Source organism: Lytechinus pictus, chromosome 5, assembly GCF_037042905.1.
Source record: "Lytechinus pictus isolate F3 Inbred chromosome 5, Lp3.0, whole genome shotgun sequence".
Lineage (NCBI taxonomy): Eukaryota > Metazoa > Echinodermata > Echinoidea > Temnopleuroida > Toxopneustidae > Lytechinus > Lytechinus pictus.
This window is the reverse complement of record NC_087249.1, coordinates 13,729,566-13,737,671: the sequence shown is the minus strand read 5'-3', so window position 1 is coordinate 13,737,671 and position 8,106 is coordinate 13,729,566.

Genomic DNA, 8,106 nt, shown 5'->3' with positions numbered 1-8,106 from the left:
TACAAAATCAATACTTTCAATTGAATACTGGCCCTGAGCTCTATATAATTTGGTCTACAGATGTAGCTATCAAATTTATGAATCTTTGTTTCTTTTTCCAAATTTTTTTAAAGATTTGATCATTATTAAAACATTCTAAGAGCTCAAAGTTATTTTGGAGTTGGAAATTAGTTTTGGACATGATTTTTGGGGGTATTTTTTTTTCCTTCACTTTTTCCCCTTTATGTTAGAGTAAAATAGAGCACTTTGAACTATATACACAATTTCTATAGTTATCAGAAGTGTATACAAGCTTCTGGCCAGCTAGTTCTGCCATTAAAGGCTGATACACAAACAAATTCTAAATCTGTCCTTGGGGGTTGGATTTCATTTATAAGTGTATCAGAAATACAGGAGATAGGGAAACAAGATTTCTTGAGGCTTTCGAAAATGTAGCAACTTGTTGTTTGTAGGGCATTATATGTAAAAACTATGATAAAACTGAACTTGGCAAATGATGAAGAGAAATCTATAAAGAGTTTTGTATTTCATGTATCAGGTCAACTTTGGTGGTTCATGGATCCTTTGATGCTGAGTTATCTACACATTACTGATTCCTGATGCAGGCCTGCTGAGTGCTGCCTGCAAAGCTTGAATCCTTTGTCAATTATTGCACCCTACTTAATTTTGTAATGACATTCCTAATCTTAAAATCACATATTTTTGAGAAATCCCAGTGTATTAAAGTCTGATTTAAGTATTTTGGGAATGTCAAAAGAATAGGCTACTTCTGTTCCAATCTCTTTTTGAAACTCCCATCAAGGTCTGCAATTGCGAGACTAGAATATGGAAGCTCCCAGTCCTGCATTCCAGAGTTAAGAGCAGCCCCCCTCTGGGTAAACATGTAGGTAAAGGTTTACTACAGCAAGAAGCTGAAACCCATTGGGGGAGGGAGGTCACTCATGGTGACTGCACAACTGGAGAGAAGCAGTGGTTTTGGGTGTCCTCAGGCTATGGCTGTGACCTCAAACGAGGTCATTGAAATGGAAGCTCAGAGTGGGAGGATCTGTGACCCTGGTATATAAATAGGTCACTTATACCACTTTCATACTGACAGCCGAAGTGGAGTTATTCTTGAGTCCAGAAGGAGTTACTCCATTTTTGGGGGCACTATGAAAATTCTACGATTATTTCGATCCGGATTCAAAGCGGAGTACTCAACCCACTTCGAGATGAGGTTTACAAACAGAGTTAGTCCGTACCGGAAGTGCGGTATCGCCTATCTCGCGCGTAACTTCATTCATTTCCAGATGGGGGAGTTTTCGCCTGCCACACATGTTGCGCGAACTCACTTGGAAACTGCGGATACACCGCTGCGGAGAATGCCAGTTTGACAGGGGGTGTAATGTCAGTCCGCAGTACAAGCTTATCAACTCAATCCGGAGTTACCCCGGAGTAACCCCGGAGTAACTCCACTTCCCCTTCAGTATAAAAACACCTTAAAGGGGTGTGTGAAATAGGGAGGGTTGGGTAGCAGAAAAGGAGAGGGGGAATTGAGATTGTTTTCATATTTTAGCCTTTAAAATAAAGGGAATGGGCACAACAGTATAAAGCAGATGCTATATGATGATGATGATAAAAGCCTGAAAGGGAAGGATCCCAGAAAGGGGGGGGGGGGCTACTTAGTATAAATGTATGATACATATGTGCCACGGTCGAGACCCCTATTTTCAGCCTAAATTTCTGTTCCAGAGCATCACCAATTTAGAAAGCCCTTAGAATTCCTATATTTTTCCCCAATTCAGAGACCCTCAAATTTGTGGTTTCTTGTGGTTCACCCTCTTACACTGCCAATGGTGCAAGCTGCTACGTTCCAGAGATCCCCTTATTTATGTGGTCATTTCCAGAGCTTTTACATTTTTAGCAATCGTTGATCCAAGATCTAGAGCCATTCTGGAGACCCCCCATTTTAAGACTAAGATTTAGTTCCAGAGCCCCCTATTTTCGACTTTGGTGTGGCACATAAGTATCTTGTTATAATCCGAGTAAACCCCCCGCCCCCCCCCCCCCCCTCGAGGGGAAGGATATGGAACATTTCTTGTTGTGAATCAAAATCATGAAATTCTTATTGTGTAGTAAGTGTATTATAAATAAAAAAGACCAAGATGGGGAGTTCCATACACGTTTATGCCTATACTACTGTAGTATTACACCAACCCCTTGCCTATTTGTAAGGGCTATGACTTTACATCAAAACAACAAACTAAGTTAGTATTTAAATCAATAATCTACTGAAGATACATTTGCATTGTGTGAAAATCCAAAGAATTTGTTTTGGTAGTGGTAATGGTGGTGCTGATATAGCTGATCAACCCCCCCCCCCCCCCATTACTCCATTTCAACCCAACATAGGAGAAGAACATTTCCCACAGGATTTCCAAAATTACTACTCCATTTGAGTAGGCCTCCAAGCTGCCTGGTGAGTTATCCTTGAAGTAGATCTTTGTTTTTAAATTGATAAGGCCTATTCATTTTTGTTGTTGTTGATCTTGATTTTATTATGTAGGCCTAATCAAAAGTCCTGCAGAGCACATTATTCACCAGAATTGTACTCCTGGTGGAATATTATTGTTGTTGTTTTTTATCTGTATTGTTAATGTTTCTGCGCTCCTTTTTTTCTTCATGTTCACATGTCGCTGTTGCTGATATTTATTGATATAGCCTATATATCATTTCCAACTTGCCCCCATAAACTTGCCTTTTTTGTATCCCTTTCGTATTATGTTATTCATTCACTATTTAATTTTGTATTAATTTTTCCGATAGAAAAGAGAATGTTGAATTGCCTCCCAGAGCACAATTTGATCATATTTATTCGCGACCTCTGCATCCATAGAGAATCAAAAGGGATCAAAGTGTTCTATGTAGATTTGGAGAATATGAAGGATGATATTTTGTGATCACACTGTCGCTCTTCTCCTCATCATTTATTCATGACTTATTCTTCAATGTGAAAATACTACTCAGTCTTCTAATCTTTAGATTTGTTTGATGGTGAGGTGAATCAGAACAGTTTTTGGAGGGGAAAAAAGTCGGATGAAGTGGACTTTAACATCTTTGCCCATCATTTTCTTGATTCCTTCAAAGATATTAAAGCAATATTAAATTTATCATATTTAGATATAAACCAATTGTCTTGTATTTCTGTTTTTAATGCTCTTACCCTATCCATCAACAACACCTCCACTCCTTCTTTTCATCCTCCTCTTCCCCTTCTTTCTCCCCATCCTCTTTCCCTTCTCCTGCTCCTCCCCTCTCTCTCTTCTCACGCTTCCCCTCCCCTTTCTCTTTGGCCCTCTTCTCCCTCCTCCTTTTCCTCTTTTTTCTTCTTTTCTTACCCATATTTTCCTTCCTCCTTCCCCTGTTCCCCTTCCTCCTCCCCCTCCCCCTCCCCGTCTTCTTCGTAAATAATTTATCTGACATAAGCTGTTAACGATGACCTTGAACATGATCTATCTATTCAACTATCTAATGGGACTATTGTGGAGCTTTCGCTTTCATGCGACTCCCCATCTCACTTGATCATCCCATTTATGGAATATTGAAATGCGACCCGTTGATGGCTCCTTTTTCATTTAAATTCATTTTACTCATGTGCATCTTTGTCATAAGTCTCTTTTGTTCCCATGGTGTTTGTTGAATGGATTTTCTCCCGAGAATTATGATCGTCATTTATTCTACACCCAAGAAGAAAACCGTGAGAGTCGGGTTTACTCCACCCATTTCTTTCGGCTGTCATTGAAGAAAATGAAAACTGCTATCCAATTATGTCGATTGCCATAAACTTCACTTTGTTGGAGCCATTGGATTTGCAGTATATTTAACATATATTGTGACGAAGTACGTGTTGTAATGTTGGGAAAGTGAGAAATTACATATATTTATTGCTTGAAACTCAATCTTGACGTTGGCATCTGTGGTATATCTTGTGAGGCTGCAGTAAGTACCAGCACTAGAAAGAGTTTTGAACTACTGATTGTTGTTTTGTTGTCTTATGATTTGGTAAATTTCTTCAACAATATTGTGTGATAACATAAACATTGGAGTGCCACTAACATAGAAGATACAATCAATATTGTATTGTTTGATTAAGCAAAACTGAATCTGTTTCTGATCACTTTTGAAAATGGAAAATTTACAAATGTGAATCTTGATTATCTCTTTGTTTTTCACCCTTCCACTAATAACATATAAGATAAAAAAATGCTTAAAAGGGGTAAAGAAGACATCTTCAAAAGATGGATACTCTTTTAAAACCTCAGGGATATCTTTAGCCAATAATAACCTGGTTGGTTTCATAATGATAATAACCCTGAACATGGATGCTGCCTTTTCAAAGCATCCGGCCTGTAGGAGAGGCACTGGTGTTTTATTGATTTAAGGTCTCGCTTTCTAATTTCCGGCCAATAATTATACATCTCTCTCTCTCTCTCTATCAATGACGGATGAGAGGGCGATAGCTGATACTATCCTCATAGTCTTATTCAAACTTCAAAGGGTTTGTAGGGCGATAGTTGATGCTATCCTCATAGTCACATTCAAACTTCAAATGCTTTGCAGTCAGTTGATTGTGATGATGTAATGAACATAGCTCTGTTGTCATTCTTTTCTATAAACTCTGTGTACACTTCGGTCTGCAGCATTATAAATTTGAGCTCTTGACTTATTCAGATAGTGAATGTTTCCTATCATTTCATCTCCTGGTTTTTTTTTTGTGGAGTCTTGATTTTTCAATTTTACTCTTTTATTAGGAGCCATATATCCATTGATACTGTAGCACACTGAAGCTTCAAAAATATATCATCTGTAAATAACCATTCATATTCCATGATCTGATAGATGCCTTACTTTCAGAGAAAATCATACTACTTCATATTCAATAATCCACTCTACACTTTTGATTACTATGCCCTTTCATAAATTTGACAGAATATTCACATTAAACGATACACATTGGCCTACGTGCACACACACCAGGAATGATGACGAATGCAAGGAGGGGAATCGTCATTGCACATTTGGAGCTGTACGGTCCCAAATGGAAGCATATTGCGAAAATAGGTCACGCATAAAAGCCGTTAGGAGGAGGGTGCCATTGGGTCTTTCTTGCAATCTCATGTACATGACAGAGTAAACATCTCAGGGGCTTTATTAACAGGAGCATAGGGAAGCAGAACTAACAAGCGTCCTAAAATAATACTCCTTTCCACAAACAGTACTTCATGCCATGATTGCAGATGTATGTGCTGCATTTATGTACATTTTAGGTGTTACCGCTCGAACTCTTTTTTAAGGATTAAAACATCGCCATTATTTATTTATATACAACATTTTTTATTCATTCATTTAGGGTCTAAAAATATTACACTTATATCATTTTTAATCAATGAAATTGTTTAAATAATCAATTATAACTTCACTAATAGTTGTTGCTTGCTCATACTCATAGATGCTGGGTTTTTTAAATTCTGGGTTACTGTTTAATATTTCAGAAAGTGTCATATTATAAATTTGCAAAAAAGGCAAGGGGACGAAAAGAAGAAAAATCAGAATATAACATGATAGTAGGTATTGTCTTTTAATAAATGTATAAGGCCAGTTGACAAACTTATTATGTAGATAAAAATTGACTCTCTCTGATGAATCAATATATTTCAGAGGTTGACATTTCTTTTATATTTTTTTTTTAAATTGGCATGTTGCGTTTAAGAAATATTTTGCAAGGTCTTTGAGTGTTTCACAATTAATCATATTACCCTTTTAGATTGTTGTTGTTGTTGAATATGATGGCGCTCTTCAATCTCTCCAGATTATACGCGCCTTTTAGAAAACAAGTTATAATCCTACCAATAGAGGGCGCTATAAGGCTTTACATGTATGCCTTAAAAAGTATTTTTGAAAGTATCATTGGAACTTCTAATAGCTCTTATTTTCTTAAAAATAGCAAGGCACACCAGGTACTTGTTATGTAAAAAGAAAAAATGTGGGCCATCAATGTTATCAATCTGCAACAATTCTTCTGAAAATATCCCTTATAAATAAAACCCACCAATGCATTAAATATAATCTTTAACTGTAATTATAAGAAACGGAAAGTAACAAATGCGTTCCTGTATTTCTTTTTTGTGGTGAACAGTATCATGATTATGATGAGCGTTAAATCCGGTTCGGTGTAAAGAGTTCATGAAGTGGGTGTACTATTATGTATACTTTCCAAGTGTTGTTGAACTCATTTCCTCCCCCCTCCCCACCTCATTCATCCTAGTTTGTGTGCAAACCCCCTCGCTTGAGGAAAGTAGTCTGAATGGTATTTTGCCAATTCGTCCACTCATCATATAGTCTACCTTAGTTTAGTCTAATGCCATTCCGTCCATCAACATTTTTTTCTAACAACCATTTGATCCAATAGAGTTTTAGTTCAACAATCACTTTATCAAATTACTAGTTGGTCTATGACCATTTCGTCTCATAACTAGTTGGTCTAATACCCATTTTCTTTTCATTCATTTCGCCCCCAAAACACTTAGTCCGATTAGACCAAATGGTATATAGACTAAATGGATATGATAATTGGACCAACTTGTTATTAGACGAAATGGTGAGTGGACGAAATGACAATTAGACCCTGTGGATAGTGGATGATCTGATGGTAGACCAAATGATAGTAGACAAGTTGGTAATGTTAGACCAATTGAAAATAAACCATCTGAATACAGCCTAATATCCTTGGCAGTGAGTTCTCTGAAGAGGAAGAAATAGCAAATTGCTATTGTCCATCACTCTATCTTCCTCTTCATCTTTCTCTCTCCCTCACTACCCTCCCCCCACCCCCTTTTCTCCCTTTCTAACTCTCTCTCTTGGCCCGGTCTTACAAAGAGTTACGATTGATCCAATCAAACGTAACTCTTATTTTGCAGGAAATTTACTCAATGTCTTTTGCAAGCAAAGAAAAGCACACTGAACTTGCAAGAAAAGGATGAGTGTATGAATATACAGCATATCTAGAAAATATTTTGAACCAACATGCATTTTAGATGTTGATGTTGCTGGATTTCCATATTTGCACTTTATCGGATCAATCGCAACTCTTTGTAAGACGGGGCCCTGTTTTGTTTTATTTAAGTTGTGAATGGGTGTGGATGAGAGGAAGGAAATGGACTCGTCTAAAACTGGGCAGTAACCATTTCCGCCTTTGATCTACATCCTTGCTCTAGCTGCTTTTGACGTGAAATCATTCAAGATTCCGCTGTCCAAGTAAACTTTGGGTTCTTGATGGATGGTGACGTTTTTGTAGCAAATTTTTAAAAAGAAACATACCATTCAAGTACATCCTTATACCTGCGATGTACACTGTGTTAGTGTATTCCACATGTAGCCTATGTCTTCAGTTGTAACAAGGAGATTTAAAATCTCCTTGGTTGTAAGCTGTAGGCAGTGATTTTGTGTAAGATTAAAAATAAGCTGATTCAACTGCTTATTCAGTCATCATAAACAATCACAATTGCAATCCTTTACGGCAAGCGGGAATGGTCCAATCCTTATACAGGTAGGCGTACATGTTTGATATAATTTAGAAAGGCAAAAAACGTACTGAAAATTTGGACACCGTTTTAAGCTGATTATTATGCAGTCCAGACTCCAAGTTCAATGAGCGAGGTCAACAACAAAATCACTGTTAAAATTAAAATGCAAATTTTTTGTTTTTATGTCGGTTTCATCACACAGTTTACCCATATCATATATGTACATCCATATTTTTTTTCAAAGTATCAAAATGAATGGAAATGGATGTAGGATTGTTGCCAATTCAATTAGCAAGAGCAGATTCGTATTGACCTGATGAAAATCATGTTCATGTACCGCTGTAGGATATGGTCAGGCCTTTCCCCCAGCCCCCCTTTCCAGGGCTAGCCTTGACACATTTCATCAAGTTTGGCAGGAGCATTAGCAGGCAGGAAGCCATACTTGGTTTGGGAATTGGACTTCCGCTCCTCGATCAATATTCATCAGTTTACCCCCTTCCTAGCTCATTTCCTATTTCTATTGTCCTTGTAGATGCAGCGATAA